This window comes from Crocodylus siamensis, chromosome 3 (genome assembly GCF_052110815.1).
Source record: "Crocodylus siamensis isolate JL-2025a chromosome 3, ASM5211081v1, whole genome shotgun sequence".
NCBI classification, from domain to species: Eukaryota; Metazoa; Chordata; order Crocodylia; family Crocodylidae; genus Crocodylus; species Crocodylus siamensis.
This window is the reverse complement of record NC_143397.1, coordinates 172,297,777-172,317,371: the sequence shown is the minus strand read 5'-3', so window position 1 is coordinate 172,317,371 and position 19,595 is coordinate 172,297,777. Positions and strand designations below refer to the sequence as shown.

The 19,595-nt window shown below is 41.2% G+C and overlaps 1 long non-coding RNA gene across 1 annotated transcript in view; it reads left to right on the top strand.

Moving 5' to 3' along the window:
* Positions 1–19,119, top strand: part of LOC149869123 (uncharacterized) — a 32,839-nt gene extending 13,720 nt beyond the window's left edge. Inside the window, exon 3 of the long non-coding RNA XR_016441076.1 lies at positions 18,055–19,119. This is a non-coding gene — a long non-coding RNA (uncharacterized LOC149869123). The remainder of the gene's footprint in view (positions 1–18,054) is intronic.
* The last annotated feature ends 476 nt before the right edge of the window (positions 19,120–19,595 follow it).

Below are 19,595 nucleotides of genomic sequence, written 5' to 3'. Positions count from 1 at the left end.
GAGCTTTGTAATATTTCTGGGATTTTTTTCCCTAAAGTGCCAGCTCTCAGAGTCATGTCAGTATATTAGAATATTTGCTTGCATTTTAAAAATAAAAGTTAGCTGTTGGCCCTTGTGGTCAGGAAAAAAGGCTAAAAGACTCAAACTTTAAAGTTTTGAAAAATAGAAGGCAAATAAAAAGAATCTCCGACATATCAATGTTCAAAATAGCTTGATTTATTTGTTAGATGAACTTTGACTAATAGCCTTTGAATTCTTGGGGTTGGCAATACTAAGCTCAGGAACTATGGATGGATAGATAAAGGGTACTTTTGAAAAGTGATACCTTTTACTCATATCAGGGAGCATCCTATTCCTTGTGATCCCATTATCTTCATGGGACTTAGTTTCATAGTTGGTAGTGTTAGGAGGGACCTGCACTGAATAGTTCTTGAAAGTCTATTCAGTATAATACTTAATTTACCCTTTTTCATAACAAACAATTTTAAAAGGAATCTGGAAGGAATTAAGCAATAGAACAAAACATTGTATTAAGCATCATTACTTGTATATTTTCTTCTTTTGCTTTATTGTTCTTAATTTTACAAGGGTTAAGGTTGTTAAAAATGGTAGTCTCTTTAAGCAAGACTTTCTCCCTTCCTGTAGAGTGAAATTTGTTTCGTGTTGTAATCCTTTAAGACACTTTCTCTCTTCCTATATGTTCTGAAGTATCTTGCATGTTATGGGCATCACTTTAATATAAATAGTAACATATGGATAATGAAGGAATTGTTAAGCAAGATATGCAGAGTTATATGCTAGAATTCAGAAAATGTTTAAATCCATCTTTGATCAGCCAAGCACATAAGAATGGATGACTGGTGCCTCCTAACTCGGGGTGGGAGGGGGGCACCAGTGGCAGATCACAGACTGGTAGGAAGTACCACTGGCAAATCTGAAAGTCCAACTGGCATGTCTCGGGGGAGCACTGGACAGTGCTCCCCACTCCCCAGCTGGCAAGTGTCAACCTCATAGGGAGCACATGCCTCCCCATACCCCAACAGGGCACAGGAACATCTGTCAAGTGTTTTGTTTGTTTGTTTTAGCATGGGGTGGTGTTGGGCAAATGTCTGCATGTGAGTGTGATCCTGGTGTAGGCAGGGAAAATGGAAAGCTTTGGCACTTGGCCTGCCTCTCTGGCTTAGGAGTTTGGCAGCTGGGTACACAGCTAGAAGTTAGTAAGCTTAAACCTGGGGCTGGGCCCAAATCTCCCACTGTACAGGGGTGGCAAGAATTTTTTTTTCATGGTAACACATCGTTTCATAGTAGCTAGGGTCAGAAAGGACCTGAACAGATCATCTAGCCTGACTCCCTGCCACAGGCAGGAATGAATGCTGGGTTCACAAGATCCCAGACAGGGGATCATCCAACCTCCTCTTGAATTTGCCCAAGGTAGGGGTGAGGACCACTTCCTTGGGAAGTTGGTTCCAGATTTTGGCCACCCTAACAGTAAAATATTGCCTTCTAATCTTTAACCTAAACCTATTCTCCATCAGCTTATTACCATTGTTCCTAGTCACCCCAGGTGGTGCTGGGGAGAAAAGTGCTCTACCTATTTGCTGCTGATCTCCCCTGATGAGTTTGTAGGCAGCCACCAGGTTCCCCCTCAGTCTCCTCTTGTAGAGGCTCAACAGGTTCAGGACCCTCAGTCTCTCCTTGTAGGGCCTGTCCTGCTGCCCTCTCACCAAGTGGGTGGCCTTCCTCTGAACCCTGTCCAGACTGGCCACATCCCTTTTTGAAGTGCGGTGCCCAGTATTGGACACAGTACTCCAACTGCGGGCTGACCAAAGTCACATAGAGGGGGAGTATCACCTCTCTGGACTGGCTTGAAATGCACCTTTGGATGCATGACAAGGTATGGCTGGCCTTGCTGGCTGCGGTCTGGCACTGGTGGCTCATGTTCATCTTGGAGTCATTGACTCCAAGATCCCGTTCCGCCTCTGTGCTTTCAAGAGGGGAACTCGCCAACCTGTATGTGTGCTGTGGATTCCTTCTCCCAAGGTGCAGCGCCCTGCATTTGTCTACGTTGAACCCCATCCTATTCTCATCTGCCCACTTTCGTAGTCTGTCTAAATCTATTTGCAGACTCTCTCTCCCTTCAAGTGTGTCCACCTTGCCCCACATCTTAGTGTCATCAGCAAACTTGGACAGCGTGCTTTCCAGCCCCTCATCCAAGTTGCTGATAAAGATGTTAAACAGTGCGGGCCTGAAGACCAAGCCCTGGGGTACCCCACTGCTCACATCTTGCCAGCTGGAGTACAACCCATCCACTGCTACTTCCTGGGACTGCCCCATCAGCCAATTTCTTACCCATCCAACTGTGCAGGCATCAATGCCACAGTCACTTATTGATGAGGATGGGGTGAGAGACAGTGTCAAAGGCCTTCTTAAAGTCTAGAAAGACTACATCCATGGTGACATCATCATCCAAAGACTTAGTTACTTTGCCACAAAAGGCAATCAGGTTGGTCAGGCAGGACCTGCCCTTGATGAGCCCATGCTGATTGCCCCTGAGCATGATCTCCCCTGCAGGCCCTGCACAGATGTGCTCCTTGATGATTCTCTCTAAGGTCTTCCCGAGCACGGAGGTGAGACTTACAGGCCTACAGTTACTTGGGTCGTCCTTCCTCACTTTCTTGAATATTGGGACCACATTAGCCAGTTTGCAATTGCCCAGCACCTGGCCAAATGACCAAGAATGGTCATACAGCTGGGCCAAGGGCTCTGCGATGACCCCTACTAGCTCCCTCAACACCCTTGGGTGGAGGGCATATGGACCGACAGATTTGAAAATCTCTAGCCCTTCCAGAACATCCTTAACTACATCTGCACTAACTGAAGGCCTGACAGAGCTATCCCCAAGCTTGTCCCTATTGCTGGTAGGTGGGATGTCCCAGTCCCTCTTCAAGAAAAAAGAGGTAAAGAAACTGTTAAAATATCAGCTTTATTGTCTTGTGTAGCCACAAGATTACAGTTTACATCTTGCAGGGACCCTACATGGCCTTGTGCCCTCTTTATGCTCCCAACTTACTTCAAAAAGGACTTCTTGTTTGTTGTCCTTCTTCCTGGAGGTTCTTTTTTATATGCTGGGGGGGGGGGTGTTGGAAAAACATCTGAATGAAAGTGGGCCTGTGGTGAAGGCAGTGTGCAGGCAGCAAAAAGGGGAAACTGGGAGACATGCGGCCAATGCACAAAGACACCCAGAATCCCTAGAGGCTTTTGATGGGTCTATGAGGCTGTGTATTATGAAAGGAGAAAGGAGGATGTCTAATACTGCCTCTGGTGGACTGTTGCATGGCCCAGGACCCTGGGTGCAGAAATTTTTTTTCCCCCAGGACAAATGGAAGCTGCCTTGGCCCCAGGACCATCGTAGTGGCAAGGCTCCCGGGCGGAAAGTTGAGACCTTGGCATGGCACCTGTGTGATTTAGCAGGGCTGTGCTGTTTCTGGGGCCATAGAGCTGCAAGTTAAAGCCTGGGTGTGTTCCTGAACCCCCCTGTGGGCCAGGAATTTTTTTCCGCCTGGACATATGGAAGCTGCCATGGTCCCCAGAACCAAAGGGAGTAGTGGCAAGGCTCCATGCCAGAACCCCTTTCGGGGTTCGGCATGCCACGCCAAGGCCCAAATTTAGGCCCTTGCTTCCATTGGAGCACTGGGAGGGTGTGTGAGGAAGGGGAACTCTTGGGGGAAGAATGGGACTTTTTGATTGTTTTTGAAATTTAGGGCAGCCGAGACTATTGGTGCCTGAGCGCAAAGAAGCCTGTAGCCCTGGAGGCGTTTCTTGTATGTCCTGGGCGGGGCATGATGGTGGCAGGCAGGAAGAAGAACTTTGTGCCTGCGAATGGCCACTTGTGGCAGGGCACTGGCCCATCTGTCAAAGGTTTCCTTTTTTGGGGGGGGGGTGTGCTGCTGGGGAAGCCAGTGTGATGTGGCTAGGCTGTCAGCTGACTTGTGTGGTTTAGTGGTGGGGGATGTGTGTTGGGGATTGTAGAGGTGTTAGTTCAAGCTTTAGGTTCCCCTTTTTTGCCCCCAGGACACTTGAAAGCTGCCTTGGTCCCTGGACCGGCGTAGTGGCAAGGCTCCCAGGCAGAAAGTTGAGACCTTGGCATGGCACCTGTGTGATTTTAGCAGGGCTGTGCTGTTTCTCAGGCCATAGAGCTGCATATTGAACCCTGGGTGTGTTCCTGTGCTCCTCTGTGTTCAGGAATTTCTTTTCCACCTGGGCACATGGAAGCTGCCATGGTCCTCAGAACCAAACAAAGTAGGGGCAAACCTCTGCATGTGAGTGTGGTCCTGGTGTCTGCCAGGGCTGTAAAAAATTTTGGCACATGACCCAGCTCTCTGTTCTAGGGTTTTGGCTGCTGTGTACTAAGTCAGAAAGCTGTGAAGTTCATCCTGGGTCTAGGACCAATGCTCCCCCTGTACAGGGGTGGGAAGATTTTTTTTTTCTACCATGACACTTGGAAGCTGCCATGGGCTCCAGAACTAATTGGACATGTAGCCAGCTCTGGAGTGGAAAGGTGTATGCCTAGGTGTGACATGCCGAACTTTGAAGTTCCAGATTTAGTCCTGTGTTTCCATCAGCGCCCTGAGACCGTGGGCAACTGCTGTCTATTTAGTCTAGGCGAGGCACCGTGGCCAGTTGCCAACTTGGGGCTGTGAGTTGGGTTCAGTCCATGAATGCCAGGAGCAAAACTGGAGGTGTTGCTGGCAAAACCAGATGTGCTGCCAGCGCTTCTCACCTACGCATCGCCTATATGCATAATATTTTCCACTAATACCAGTGTTGCTAAGGTACCTGCTTAATGCTAATCAAGAGCTTAATTGCTGTTATGAAATTAGGCCTTAAATGTGATACTGCCTTTTCAACAAGCTAAAAGTCAAATATACCAAGTATACTATAACTTACAATTAAGAAATTACAATTAATAATGCTTACTCTCTGCATTAGTTCTTTCATTCCTGTCTTTTGTACTTTGTTAGCTTTGGTTTCTTTTCCTCTCCCACTCACTTTATGTGACTGCAATTTGACTATGTGGATCCCTACATTTTAAGGTAAAAAGTTATGTTAAACAGTTCCTCTAGTGACAACAGTAGTAAGCTATTGGTTCTGTTTTGTAATGGACTTTCTTGTTTTTAAACCCATTGTCTGCTGTTGTTTTCTGAATGAGGAACAGACTGCAAAAGTCCTGTTCTTCAGTTTGTTGATGGAAATACATGTCAATCATTTGTCCTCCAGATTCTATTGCCTGTGCCTAGATATAGGGCAGTGCATAGCCACAAGGTGCTGGGTTGTGAGGCAGCCAGGGTGGTAGAAGGAAAGGAGGGAGGGAGGGAGGTGGCCTTTTTGTGGTGACCCTGCCCCTTGCTGCCAATTGGCAAAGTGGCCTAGTGGCTTCACTCCTCACTGCTGATTGGCTGAGGCAGACCCACCCCTCACCACTGATTGGATAAGGGGGGTGGTCGTCCTGCTTCTCACCAAGGGGTATTCTGGGGATGTGTCCATGGCCACTCTAACTAATAGTGTAATGATGGGTGGGGAGTGGGGCATAAGCCCTAGGGACTGGCTAATGGAAGTAGGTGCCATGAAGCTGTGGGGTACCTCACCCTTTGTCATCTGTCTTCCATCTGCACTGTGCAGCAGCTCTGCCTCTGGGAATAGGAAGAGCAAAGCATCAGCACATGGCACAGCAGTATCAGCCAAAGGTACCATGGGTGGGGAAGAGGAGTGGGAGGGGAGGGACCTGCCATTTCTTTCTGTCCTGTCAAAAATTGGTGTTTAAATGACTTCTCAATGCACATGCTGGCAGCAGTAAAAAACCAAAACAAAACTTCTTCCGCTTTTCAGGGTGCAGTACTGGACAGAGTGCATACATCTCTTAGTGACAGCCTTATAGCAGCAGTCCCTGATTAACTAGGAATTCCTAGTTCATGATGCTATAAGTGTCCATGAATTAGCCTGAAATTAGTTGCTACTTTCAGAAAACAAAAGAATATTATTTTCAAAGTTGTTGTGTTGTGTTAATCTGCTTCCTTCACTGATGCTTATAAAACCTAGATAGTCTACTTTTTTCCAAGGCCACTTGCGTAATTCTTAGAAAAATGTACTGTATATGTGGTAGATGACTCAATTTTTCTGAAATGAAATATTACTTTGACAAACCTCCATGTGCTTCTAAGTGCTACTGAGTAAGTGATGCTCATACTTAAAATAGACACGTCCTGCCAAAACCCCAACTGGAATTATTAGTTATAGTTAATAAAAACAGCACTGTGGGGAGTTAATTACCATTCTCATGTTTCAAGGCCTGCTTCAGAAGGAGTCTTGGGTTAACAAGATCAATCTTGCTTTCCCATAGCACGTATCACTGATGGAAAAATGTTGATAAAACAGGCTAGAAATTGCTAGTAATTTTGACAGCAGTAACTTTCTTCCAAAGATTTATTCCTCATTCCATTGTTAGTAGTAAGAGGCCTCAAGAAATTCACCATATATTCTTTCTTGCCTCACTCCTATGAAAGGGCTTCTGAAATCTCCTGACATCATGATACTGATTTGACCTTGAACCACTCCTAGTAATTTATAAACCTTTCACTTTCCCCTTCTCATGTGGAGGTCAACTTACCTCTTCCCCTTCATAACAGATGCATTATATCTTCATAGTAACATGATATTTAGTATGCAGCTTGATGACTATTTGAGCAATTTTGTTCAGAGCTGTAGCGAATACAAGAAATCAGTGGTAGGGGAAAACTGTGTGAAAATCAATACTGAATATCTTTTCACAGTGATAATACCCTAAGCAGCTGCCATTCATTGAACGAGGACTATTTCCAAAGTACTTAATAGTGTCAACTTGGGGGAAGCCAGCTATTGAGATTGTCCAAAATAAGAGTTCAGTTTCGAAAATTGGGCATTGTATGATCAAGCAAGCCTGAGAATTCTTGCTGGGGAGCAAACCAAATTTAAGTTTTCAAAGAGAAACTTTAGCTGGAAAAGCAACAGCTTTATACTAGATGTGGTATTTAGCTAGGATATTTTAGTTAGCAAATTATGAACATGTCATAGGATCAAGAGAAAGTAGATGGCTGGGTTTGTTTCCTCAGTTTCCAATATTTACTCAGTTAAGTCCTCATTTAAATTCTTTGCTGTGATTTATTGCAAACACACTGTCATGTAAGCTGTTACTAGATAGCAGAAAACCAGAAAGTTTTGCCTTTCAATAAAATGGGTGACAACTTTGATTAGATTTCTCCCAGTATTGTGTTGTTGTGGTAAAGAAAAGATTGAGTTGCTTATTGGATTCAGGTATCACATAGGCTTCATGTGTCATTCCAGATTTTTAAAGGTCCAAAACAGAGAAAAGTCTAATAAATAAAAGGTTGTGAAGCTGCCCATACTATTCCTTTTCCATGGTGTTGAGCTCTTAAATCTTTCCAACTTTCTCTCAAACTTAATTTTGAAACAAAGAATTCTCATCCCATTTATATTTTTTTTCATCAGATTTAAGATGTCTAATCAAAGGCAATTTTTTCCAATCCACTGCAGAGAATAAAATGTTGTCACTCACAATTTAAACCTGGGGTCTACAACCTGGCCCATGGACATGAGGTTTCAGTGTCACTGCATGATGCCAAGGAAAAGGGGAGGTAGCAGGTGTTTTCCACATGCTCCTACATAGAAGTGACAGCAGTAGGTGTTTTCCCCATGCTGGGGGTCAGGGGAAAGCAACAGTGGCAACTGGATCCTAATGTCTGCCCTTCCCCTACCCTCCCAACCTCTGGCCCCACCTGGGTCAATGAGCCCACAGCCTTAAAAGGCTGCTGACCAGTGATTTAAGCAGTCCAGTAGCATTTCAATATAACAATATCTTCACAAACTTCTTTGTGAATTGTTCAGCTTTTTATGCATTGAGCAGCTTCCTTTTTCGTGTCCTTGTGACAAGGTATCTAGCAGGATTCACAAATTAGTTGGAATCCAACAGGCTATGCCATCAGTGCTTCTGCTATAGCTTCAAACTTGTGACCGCTGGACTATCAACCATGCACCTTAGTGCCCACATCATGTCATTTCAGCCTTTGTTGAGTCACTAAAGAGAACATTTTCAAAGGAGCCCTGATCTACTTTGACCAGTAATTAATGCCTTTCCCTGTGTACCTTAAGTGGAGATACTGATAGTAACAGCTTTTACTTTTTCTTCACAATAAATCTAAGAGTTACCTGTCAAATCTAATTACTAGCCATCTAAACTTTTGAATGAGTTTTCTTAAAGGCCTGGTAGACTGATTCCAATATGTGCCAAATGATCATGGTAGATAAAGGGAGATTGTAAGGAAGCCTAACTAAGGAAGATTCAGGGAGTGGCCAAACCCGCTTTGGCTGTGCTGTGCAAGTGCAGTGAACTCTGAACTTACCACTAAGTATGAACCCATCAGCTGATTGTTTCAAGTTCTGGCTGGAGCCACTGTTTGGCATGGCTTTACAGAACAGGGGAAAGGAGGGGATGAACAGCAGTGGCATTCACCCCTTAACCTCTGGAGCTGTGTAAAATCAGTAGCTCTAGCCAGAGTTTGTAATGCTCAGCTGATGAATTCAGAACTCACTGTGTATAAACAGCACATCCAAATGGGGTTGTTGCTGCACCTTCCTTATCCCATCCTTGGACCTGATGATGGTCATAGATAAGGCTATTTTTGTCCTCTGAAACAAACATGAAAACACATTTAAATATAACTTTTCCATAGGCCTACAGCTATGCCAAGGAACTTTTTAGTTTTTAGGTAACTGCTCTACTTACCCTGAGTACCATTTTGATAGCCCTAGTTTGATAGCACTGGTAGGACTAGGACTAACACAAAACCATGTTATTATTCTTATTACCTTTAACATAGCTTGTGAATACATCTTGTTTCACTTTTTTGCTTTTTTCCCAATCTAAAATTAGGCACATAATCAAAACGCATCACCTGTAAATATATTTGTACTTCCATCAGTTGAAAGAATCAAAGATTAGCTGCCATTTACTTCCTAATTCAGCAGCATGTAGGCTAGGGTGCAGGGTAATGCTGGGAGATGTTTTCATCTAGACTAACTAAACCAACAGATGGTTTAATGTTTTTTAGAAACAGGCCAAACCCCCAAATTTTGTCTAAACTCCCTTCCCAACCCCAAATATTCTTAAAATGTCAGTGGTCTAGATTAAATGCAATCCATGACCAAACTAGCTGTGGTGTTGTTTTTTTTAAATCAAAATTAATATCAAAGTAAAACCATGTCTAGGTTTTCTTGCAAATATTTTCTAGCAAAGAGCACCTTGCTGGATTTTTTACTGGAAGCTAAATTTACAGTCTCTGGGTACAGACAGAAATGAGATATTTTGTGTGATCTGGAGCCTGAACACACTCTGCAGCCATGGCATAACACACGGGCATGGCTGTAGAGTGCTTTTAAAATGGCTGATCATACAAAAAATAGCCCTTGTTAAATCATGTAGTAAATAAAGGTGCTCTAAATTAGAACACCTTAGGGAACTTCTATACAATTCCCTGTGAGATTTAAGTATCATGCCTCTATTCTGCCACAGGGAAGAGACAGAGAGTTCATGGAGATTGCCCGGCTGGCTGGCTGGCTGGCTACCTCTGTGTTGGCAGGGGAGTGATTGACCCACCAATCAGGGCTGAAGGTGCCCTAGCTGGGTACTCCCCTAGGGAAAGGGTTTGTAGTGCCTGCTGGTATCAGCTTTGGGGACAAAGAACCCCCCAAAAAAACCCTGCCCACACTAACAGCCAGCCGGGGGCTTCTGGAGCCCTGGCCAGCTTACAAAGCAGACGACAGTGCCCCCTGCCACCTGGCTTCTGTCAGTGAATGGAGGCATCGAGCCCCCATGCACAGAAGCTGTACATGTGTTAGGTTTCAATGGCACTATAACTTTAAGCACTGTGTGTAAAGTGCAAAAAGTTACAGAGTGATCGAGTTGCTGTTTACAACTTCTGTAAGCACTCTCTATTTCCAACAATCTTGATAGTCAGGTAAACTCCAGGAAATGCCTTTGGGAAAGGAATCTCTCTTTCACACTCCTGATGGGGCCTTATCCCTGAAGGGCATATATGCTCATTGCTCTCATTTTCACTAATTTTGTTAACTAGTGACTTCTTCATGCAGTAAAGGCGACTGCAGTTTAAAATTACTTGAATAAAATATTATGTTATAAAGCCTGCTGGAATAGATCTTGAAACCAAGGACATTTCTGTCTTTCAAGGACAAATTGCCCCATTAGCCGTTTGTCCTGAGTAATGAGGAGCGAAGTGTGAATGTGCTTTTGCTTTGCAGAAACATTGTGACTGAAATCACTTAAAAGTAAAAAATATAGAATACTATAAATATTTATACAGAGGGACATCCAGAAAGAGGGCAGTGGCATGGTTGCACCACACATTTTGGACCAAAGTGAGGGAGCTGCAACCAGGCACTTTTTTAAAGGTCCAAAGCAGATCAGAATTCCAGCTGTCTTGGGTCCCCCTGCCTTCCCCTCTGTGCTTAGTGGCATCTTCACTCCCCTCCAATTCCCCCTCTCCCACTGCTGTTGCCATTGCTCCCACTGTCCCTAGCTGATCCTGGGGTGGGGCTTCAGAGCTACTCCTGTTCCTCTCCAGCTGGGCTGTGTGGGGAGCCAAGCACAGTCAAGGACAGCAGCAGCGAGTAAGTTCCTCCACCCTACCCAGTCCCACCCCACAACCCCCAGATGTTCACTGAGCCTGAATGTGGGTGCAGGGATAAGGAGAAATGGTCCTCTGCTGTCATGACCTCTGCTGCTGTGTCTAGCTGAGCCCAGCTCTCCATGCAGCCACTTTCCACATCCCCAGCTGGAGCAGGACAGGAGTTGTTAGGACATCAGTAGCAATGAGCAGGTTTCCCCACACATAGAGGCGTAAGAAGGGGAAGTGAGAGTGGGGTATGGAAGGGGAGTGGAGGGGACATGACACTGATTACACACTTGGTCTTGAAAGTGGGGGATAGGATTCTTAATTGCTTTGGAGATTTAAGAAAAGATGCCAGCTTCTGACCTTGTGTCACACTTAGCCTATCCTAGGGGTGGGGAAGGCTGGGACTGGGGCATGCAGTCTCTCCTGCAATGCTGGTTGCTGCTTCTGCCCCCTCCTTTTAAAAATCCTGGATCCACATATGCATTTGTATACAAAGCCAAATAGTATGTAAAACACATATATAAGAGAGGTTTCCTTTATGTTACCTCCTTTAATCTGACATCTCTGTTTCCATTAAATAAATCAAGTTCCTTCTGGTGATTTTTTCAAATGCTATTTTCAGTCATGATATCTAAGGAGTACATTAACGAATATCTCTGAGGGACAACAATAATTTTCTTCTTTCACCTACCATCGATTCCTTATTCTTTTTGTATATTTTTCAAGTAAAAAAACACAAGTTAATTAACTGGACAATTCATCTCTGATATCATGCTAAGAAATTAAAGCCCTTGCATCCTTCTTTGGATCCTTCTTTGGAACTGTATCCTTCTTTGTTTAATATGTAAGGAAAGCCCAGTCAGAGGAGTCAAGAGAGGTGGCTGCTAATTCTTCTTAGTCACTTTTACACAGCAGGAATGGGACTAGACTCCATTTATAATCTGGAAAATAAAGTTATTTTTCCAAGTACGAGAATCAACACTGCATTACATATGCTTTTGATGTGAATTATCTCTGACATTGATGGAAATTGGAGCAACACCACTGAAGTCAAGGGAGTTTCACTTGTGTAAATTTGGTGAGAGGAGAATCATGCCCATGGGTCTAATAATGTCATCCATTCAAGGCTTTTCCATTTAATTGGGTCCTACAGTATTATGCATTTCTTCATTTCTCTTTATGAAGAGCATAAAGTTTACCTAAAGAGACTGTAAATATATGATAACTGAGTGCAGAATTTTATTTTACATGTTTGTAGGGAATAATTTTAAATCTTACAAGTGCAAAAGCATGAATGCATCAAGTGAAAGATGTCCTCCCACAAGATAATTAAAATTCAAATGCCCGTTAAAACCCAAGCAATGTGAAGGAAACAACAAAAGTCCTTTTCTTTCACTATTTTATTCTGACAATTTGCAGAATCATGGAATATGCCAGTATTGACAGTATAGGATGAGTCATTCTCATTGAAAGTTTTTGTTTCAGTCTACCTTTTCAATTCTGTAGTCACAATTCAGTATTTCTTTTCTAAGCATCTAGCAAGAAATAGCTTGATTAGTTTGTTCCAAGCTGTCTGGCTTTGGATTTTAGCCATTAGGGTGCCCTGCTGCCCAGTAAAACTCAACTACAAAGATCAGTGCTCTGCAAAGTCAATGTTATAAAGAGCATTGAGGAAACAATGGCATGGTTAACTAAATTAAAACCTCTTTACAAGACATCATGACTAGAAAAACAAATGCAGATCATTACCAAGAGATTTATAAGAAAAGTGGACATTTTTAAAATAACCAATAAACTATAAATGAAGAGGGAACAACAGAGGTATCTTTTCATTACCTGGATAAACAGAAAAGTAATCACTACCAAACTATGACTGTTACACAGTCAGTAATTAATTACCCACTTCTACCACCTTGCGGAAGCAAAATATTAATTAACTGAGTACTCTAAATTGGAAAGAGGCAGAGCTATTAAATGCTTATCCAATAGGCCAGAAGCTAGCAGTGTTATTTAAATCAGCATGCCTTGGGTGAGTATTCTGAGGGAAAATTAAGTGGAAGTATAAAAGTATATAGATGTGGGGTCATTTCAGTGAATTATTGAGAACAATTCAAAATAGATATAGTGGATTTTGTTTTTCACAGACATACATTTAAAATTTAAAAAAATAGGTGATGGGTGATTAGAACCGTGATGATAAATATGAATAAAGATCTCTATAAGCATCTTGTTTTTATAAATAAAAATTACTGGCTGTGCTTGGAAGAGAGAAATGTTGATGAACAGATTCACTGGATTTGGTGCACACACTCTGTGGGCAAATGAAGTCCTGCAGTCAGATCCAGTAGTTCAAAGCATGGTCTGTATAAAGACTCCACTGTGATCAGCGGAGCTCAACATAGACACAAAGTCTGCACTAGTATATCTCGCTAATGAACATAATTTTCTTTGTAAGTGAATACAAATAAGTAGACATGTCGAATGGAAATTTCCAAATGGTATGAGGCAATGGTGCTCAGCCTCTGGCTCGCAGGAAAAATCTGAGCCATAACATTTGGCCTATGGAGTTCTCCCTGGATCTGAAAATTTGACTGCAGGGGACAGGTAGCAGCATTAATAGTAGCTTCCAGAGCTGTGGAAATTAACACTATCACCACTCCCCCACTGTCAAATTTCCAGACCCACAGTGAGCTCCCTAAGCTGGATTACACTGGTGCACAGGGCCACTTGATACATAGGGTCCCCCTGCAGCCAGCCTAGCATGCCAACTCCACCTTGGATCAGGCCCACAGGATCAGGTCCATGGACTGGCCCTGTGCCACTCATTTGGCACATGGGAGCCATGAAGCCAGGAATTTTGTCCATGAAGCCTTATACTAGTGGTGTGAGCTTCACCCAAGCCATATTTAACTTCTCTTTCCTTCTTTTCCCATCACTAGTGGAGATCCCACTCTGAAACAAAATTTGAACAGTCTCAAAAAGGCTTGTCCTTTGGTTTTCTGGTAGGGTGTCTAGATGAGTTTCAAAATCATATGAAAGTCTTCATTGGTGCCTCAACACGAGAGAGGCAAGGAGTTCTCCTCTTCGTTACTGGACCAACTGTATAGCTGAGATGCATTTGATAGCCTATCTAATTCTAAGGAAACTGAAACCAAAACTTTAAAGTCTGATCAGAACAAGCCAAGTACAACATAAGAATAACAGCTATAGGAGTGGGTAAGAGAAACAGCCAGGGATAGCAGGCAAACAACTGGCAAAAGAAAAGAAACTGATTACTAGGTGATCAGGATTTATCAAAAGGGAGGAGGTTCATTCTCACCTTTCATGTGTGGAAAGAATTCAGGAGTCAGGAAGATTATTATGTGCCATAAACCCAGTATCAGTGTCAAGTATCCAGCCAGTTTATGAATTTTTGTGTTTGTACTTCACCTGGGAGCTAAAACAATTTGCCATCTAAATTAAGTATCTATTGTATAATGAAGGTAATCCATCTGGTGTAAATTTTTCATTCTATACCAAGTTGCTGGTATAGCTCCCATCAGGGGATTGGCATGGAAACAGTTAACTCTTTCTCTCTGAATAGGAAAGACAAGATCTGGGTGAAAGGATTAACAGGAAACCTGCTGCTGCAGGAAGTGTGGCTAGGCCCAGCTGTGCTGAATTAGGTAATTCCCCAGTTCTCAATAATAGGGATGTGCTTTGAAAAGCGCAGGGTAGCATTAGAAACTAGATGCTGTTTGTGAAAAGGAAAAAATAGTAGCTGAAACGTGCTCTTCTGGTAGATTCAAACTATCTTGCCCTTTGCAGTAGTTTCATTCAGAAAACAAGGTTGAGGGAAATTTTGGCACTATAGACACTGTGGGAGATGTTTATTTGTGGTAACAGGATGTGAAAAACCTGATTGAATGAAGTTAGGGAGATTTAGGTGCTTATGGGGTTTGACCCCAGTTCTGTCTGTGGCTTCCCTGAGTTTTACAGACCCTTAAAAGGAAAATCCTGTCTTTTTTATCATTCAGTTTCTCTCCAGAAATGCCTATACTAGCTCAGTGTTAGGTTGCAAAGTGCTTTGTAAGAACCAGGTATTATTTGGGACAGTAATTTAAGGAGGGGGAGATAGATGAGATTTTGAAGAATCTTTATTCTGATGCACTTCCTAGCCAGCTTTGCCAACCTCAAACTTTCAAAAATGATTAGGTGAACTCCCAACAGTCTGTAATAGAACATTTTCTTATTGATACAGTAGGAGTTAGGTTTCATATTTTAAAGCTCTCTCTCAGCAAACATGAGGTCTAGATATTTAATTTATTGAAAAATGAAAGTCTCAAATAAGAAGCTGATTTCAGAGGCTGCAATGGTAGAAAAACACCAACCACAAGCAGGAGCTGCAATAGACAGATGGCAGTTCTGCATCTCCTCAGAGTTCAATAGCAGCAGGTCTGATAGCATCCTTAGCCATAGTGCAAGCGGTATAGGCACACATTTGAGCAGATCACGAGTTAGTTCTATCACCCATTTTGCTGGCATTCAAATAGATTCTCATTATTTTACTATATCTCATCCATCTATAAATTACAGTTTAAACTAATTGTTTCTGTTTACTTAATTCACAGCACTTTGGATGTGGGAGTCACAGAGTAGCTGTAGCTCACTTGTGCCCTATCTGTGCAGAATTATTTTTCCCAGCTTTCCCAAAATTGTGTTCTTTCCCACAATTCCACATTATTTTCCTATGAAGTTTCTTGAGATGCTAACGTCTTTGGAGCACAGTAAAGTGCATTTGTTCTTTTACCATAGTTTGGCCATCTCTTCTCCACCTCCAAGAGCCCACCATTTCGATTAACAACTATGCACATGTACACTGGCGTCTTCTTTACAGGTTGAAAACCTTAGACTCATTTCAACAGAGCTGCATTCGGGTACATTATGGACCAAGTCATACTTGGACCCAGATGATCCAGTGTTGTTGAGTGAAAAACCATTAAGTCAGTTCTTTAATTTCTCTGTTCAGAGAGAAACTCTGAAAAATCATAGATTTATAAGGAAGAAAACAGAAAGCGACACTTTATGTTGCACTTTATAACTCCATGCAACATGCTAATATTTACTATAGATGACAGTATTTTGAATATTGAAAACCATTTATTTTCTTTTAGGTGAAATTCATTTTGACATTGAACTGATATCTGTTTTTGTCTAACACTGATGTGCTATTTTGCTTAACAAGAAGTCACTTTTCTATGGACAGCAAATGAGAAGCTGATTAATTTTAAGCATGCCCTAATGTGTACATCAGAACATATCTTAGACAGTCACCCGATCAGATTATAAATTAGATGTTTCACACCAGACTCTAGAAAAGAAAGATTCCATATTTTTTATACTAGTATATGTAAATTAAATATTTCTATGTCTCTAATCTTACTGATTTTGATAAAAGGCTCAGAGTCACTCATGCTTTCCTTGGCAGTAGGAGAAAAAAAATGTACGTTACTAAGAGAGACAGATAGGCTTTAATCATACTAAGGAAATATTTCCCTGCTGTCAAGTCCCACCAGTATATCTCTTGGAATAAATGTGGGAATAATAATGATGGAAACAGAATGTGCATGATTCTGGATCTCACCCTTTTTACTACAGCTATGATTAACAAAAATTAGTCAACAAGTTTATATTTCATTTTCCAGAAAATGTAGTCTGTAAAAGTCACCTAACACAATAGAATGGGAATTCATTTAGAGAACAACACAGAGTAGAGGTGAAAATAAAACCAGTTTCTTAGCTCTTGAGGGAAGAGCTATCCATACTTCATATCTAACCAGAATAGGCTTATTATATGTGATTTGTTTTCAATGGGGAAATGCTTTTCTGTGGTTCATTTACAAGTTATACCCAGATTTTATATATCAATTTAAAACTTAAGTAGCTGCCACTAAAAATGTGTGTTAGTAATGAAGCACTTGCTATTTACTCCTGGGTATCTTCAAATTGCCCATTAGCCATCCACTCTGAATTATTTCAGATGCTACTTGCAGACATACTTGTCAAACAATGTAGTAACAAATCTGCATTTTTCTTTAGTCAAGTGGATCAGTAGTTCACTTCCAATAAAAAAAAAAAAAGCTATCAGGTGCTTACAATCTAAAGAACATAGGTTACAACTAATGTATGTTGGATTTGAATCTACATCATCAAAACCAACATCACGATAGACACTGATTGACATCAAGGTTTGACATCTCATTATACTGGTCAGGGATTTGAGTATGGATTGAACAACCCACTCACCAATAGAGCATGCCTATCCAAAAAGGTGAAGGCACAATTGACAATGCATGTGGGTGACAATCTGACTCTTGGTGTTTTTACTAATCCTGTGCCTCATGAGACATCTGTTTCCAAAGTTTGCAATCAAGCAATTTTCCCAACACACAAAAATTCAAGAACCCACTTCTGTTTTTTATTTTATTTCAGCTGGAGACATGAAAATGAACTGAATTTGCTTTAAAAAAATATTCAATTTTAGTATTTGACTACAAATTGAGAATAGTCTATCACTGAATTAAGTAACAAAGCAACAAAAGCAAGAAAACCAAAGTGTAGCTACTAGAACTGTATTTTCCTACCCGTACCAAAGGTTTCTTAACCCACTCTCCTCACATTTAACACAGTAAAGCGTGTAAGAGGTAGAAATGCACTTCTTCATTCTACCCCCAGTCCTTCACTTCTATTCAGCAATATTTCAACACTACCTGTAGAGGCTACACAAAGCCTCAGCAGCTGTAAACATGGCTCCAGCAAGTAAACAATTAAAATAAGCTCTTTGTTTGCTTGCATTCCTAAACTACAAGGAGGAATAAATAGAGGATGAGCTAATATAAATAAAGTCTTAGCCTCTTAAAGACCTTTGTTCATGATTTTTAATTCTTTTCTTCTTTCTGCATGAGTAAGTATTTTGGATTGGTGATAGCTCCAGCATGTCAAACACTGTTGCAACATCCTGAGCCAAAGAACTTTAGTTTTAGCTTACAAAATTATTTTCACACTCACTCAGTATTTTCAGTTTCCTAAGCTGTGATGCGTGATCTTATGTAAGATGTTAGTTGTTCAATAGAGGTGTTAAATGTATACATTTGGTGATTATTAATAATGTGTGCTTTTGAGGTGGTTTGGATACATTAACAGTTCTATAAGAATGGTAAGGAATTTCAATGAGAAGCAGTTTCTTCTAATGCTAAATAAGGAGCTCTATTTGAATAGAAAAAAAATACATTGTATTCCAAATTATCTTCTCTTTCTTTGGTCTTCACTGTAGAGCTGACTAGAATCCCCACTCTGCCTTCCAGCCCTTTTCCTACGATGATTTGAAGAAGACAATACAGATATCTTCAAATGATCTAATGAAGGTGGTTCAGAAGATAAGGGTCATAGTTTCTGTTTATTTAGCCATGTGAATGTCAATGTCAATGAATGTGCAGGGATAGACCTGCAGAAAGTGTTTGTTTCTGTTTTAATACATTAGTTTGTTTATAATAGGTTTATTATATCTTGAATGGAGTTGTCAAAAAATGAAATAAAATATTTAGGACAACATAAAACTTTTTTTCATAGGAAATATGAGAGTAAAACCAAATTGACACTCAAGGTTAAAAACAGATTTCAAATGAGTGCTTGTAAATTTTATAAAGCAATATCTAGAATTATACAAGACCTACAGCCTACCCTATATTTAATCAAACTATTCAGCTGTTCCCATGCTTAATTTAAAGGTCATTTTATAGGACATCGGCACCTTGTTAGCCACATTTTAATTGACAAACCTAAACACCCTAGAATTGCTGTGGAAATCAGAACATGAAGTATAATTCATAGTGCAGACTTAAATCTATGTTTATTTAATCCCTTTGTTGAATTGAATGAAACTTTTAATTGAAACAGACAAACCAACAATCTGTGGCAACAGCTGTAGATTCTAAGCTTCTTAATAACAATAGAAGTAGGTTAAAGATTCTAGATAGTAGGTTTATGCCAGTTAGATCTAGTTTGGGACAAGATATAGCTTAAATAGGGAATAAAAATAGCCATATGTATATCACTTACAGTAGAACCTATTGGGAACATTTTCTAAGGGGCTTTATTTAGTAAGCTTTTTTGATATTAAGCTGAGTAATGAAGAATAAAAACCTGGGTTCGTCTCAGAATCTTTGCTCTTCAGTCCTAAGCTATGATTCCTGCTGAACAGCCCATTTGCAAATAAGATAAGATATTGAGCACATTTTTAAATCTTAATTTAAAACCCAGGTGAAAAGTCCTTTTCCCTTGCAAGCTAGCTACCTGTTAGAGAGTTTTAATACTTTAGGATTTAAATAAGCTATTTTAAAATTCTCTCAAGTGTTAACAAGATTGTTATGTCTTTTGATGAATGCACATTTAATACATTTTATTTTGTTTGATGTACCTACCTGTGCTGTTTAGTCATGTATCTTATCTGTATTTCATTATTAAATTTGCTATTAAACTGTATCTGCATTTGTGCTTCTGAGTATTTAATTTTGGTGGGAATAGCTCTTCAATCCTTTCTTCATTCCTAGAAGGACTCTGGGGGTCAATGCAATGCTGGTAGGATTTGGGGCATTAGTGGTCAGCGCAGATCATCCAATATTCAGGCAGTGTTCCAGGGCCAGATTCCCAGGGAACTGGAAGTCAGAAGATAGAGTCTGTGTAAACCAGAATCATAGAAAATAATGGTGGGAAGGGACCTCAGGAGGTCACCTAGTCCAACCCCCTGCTCAAAGCAGGACCAGCCCCAACTGCATCATCCCAGGCAAGGCTTTGTCTAGCTGAGTCTTAAAAATC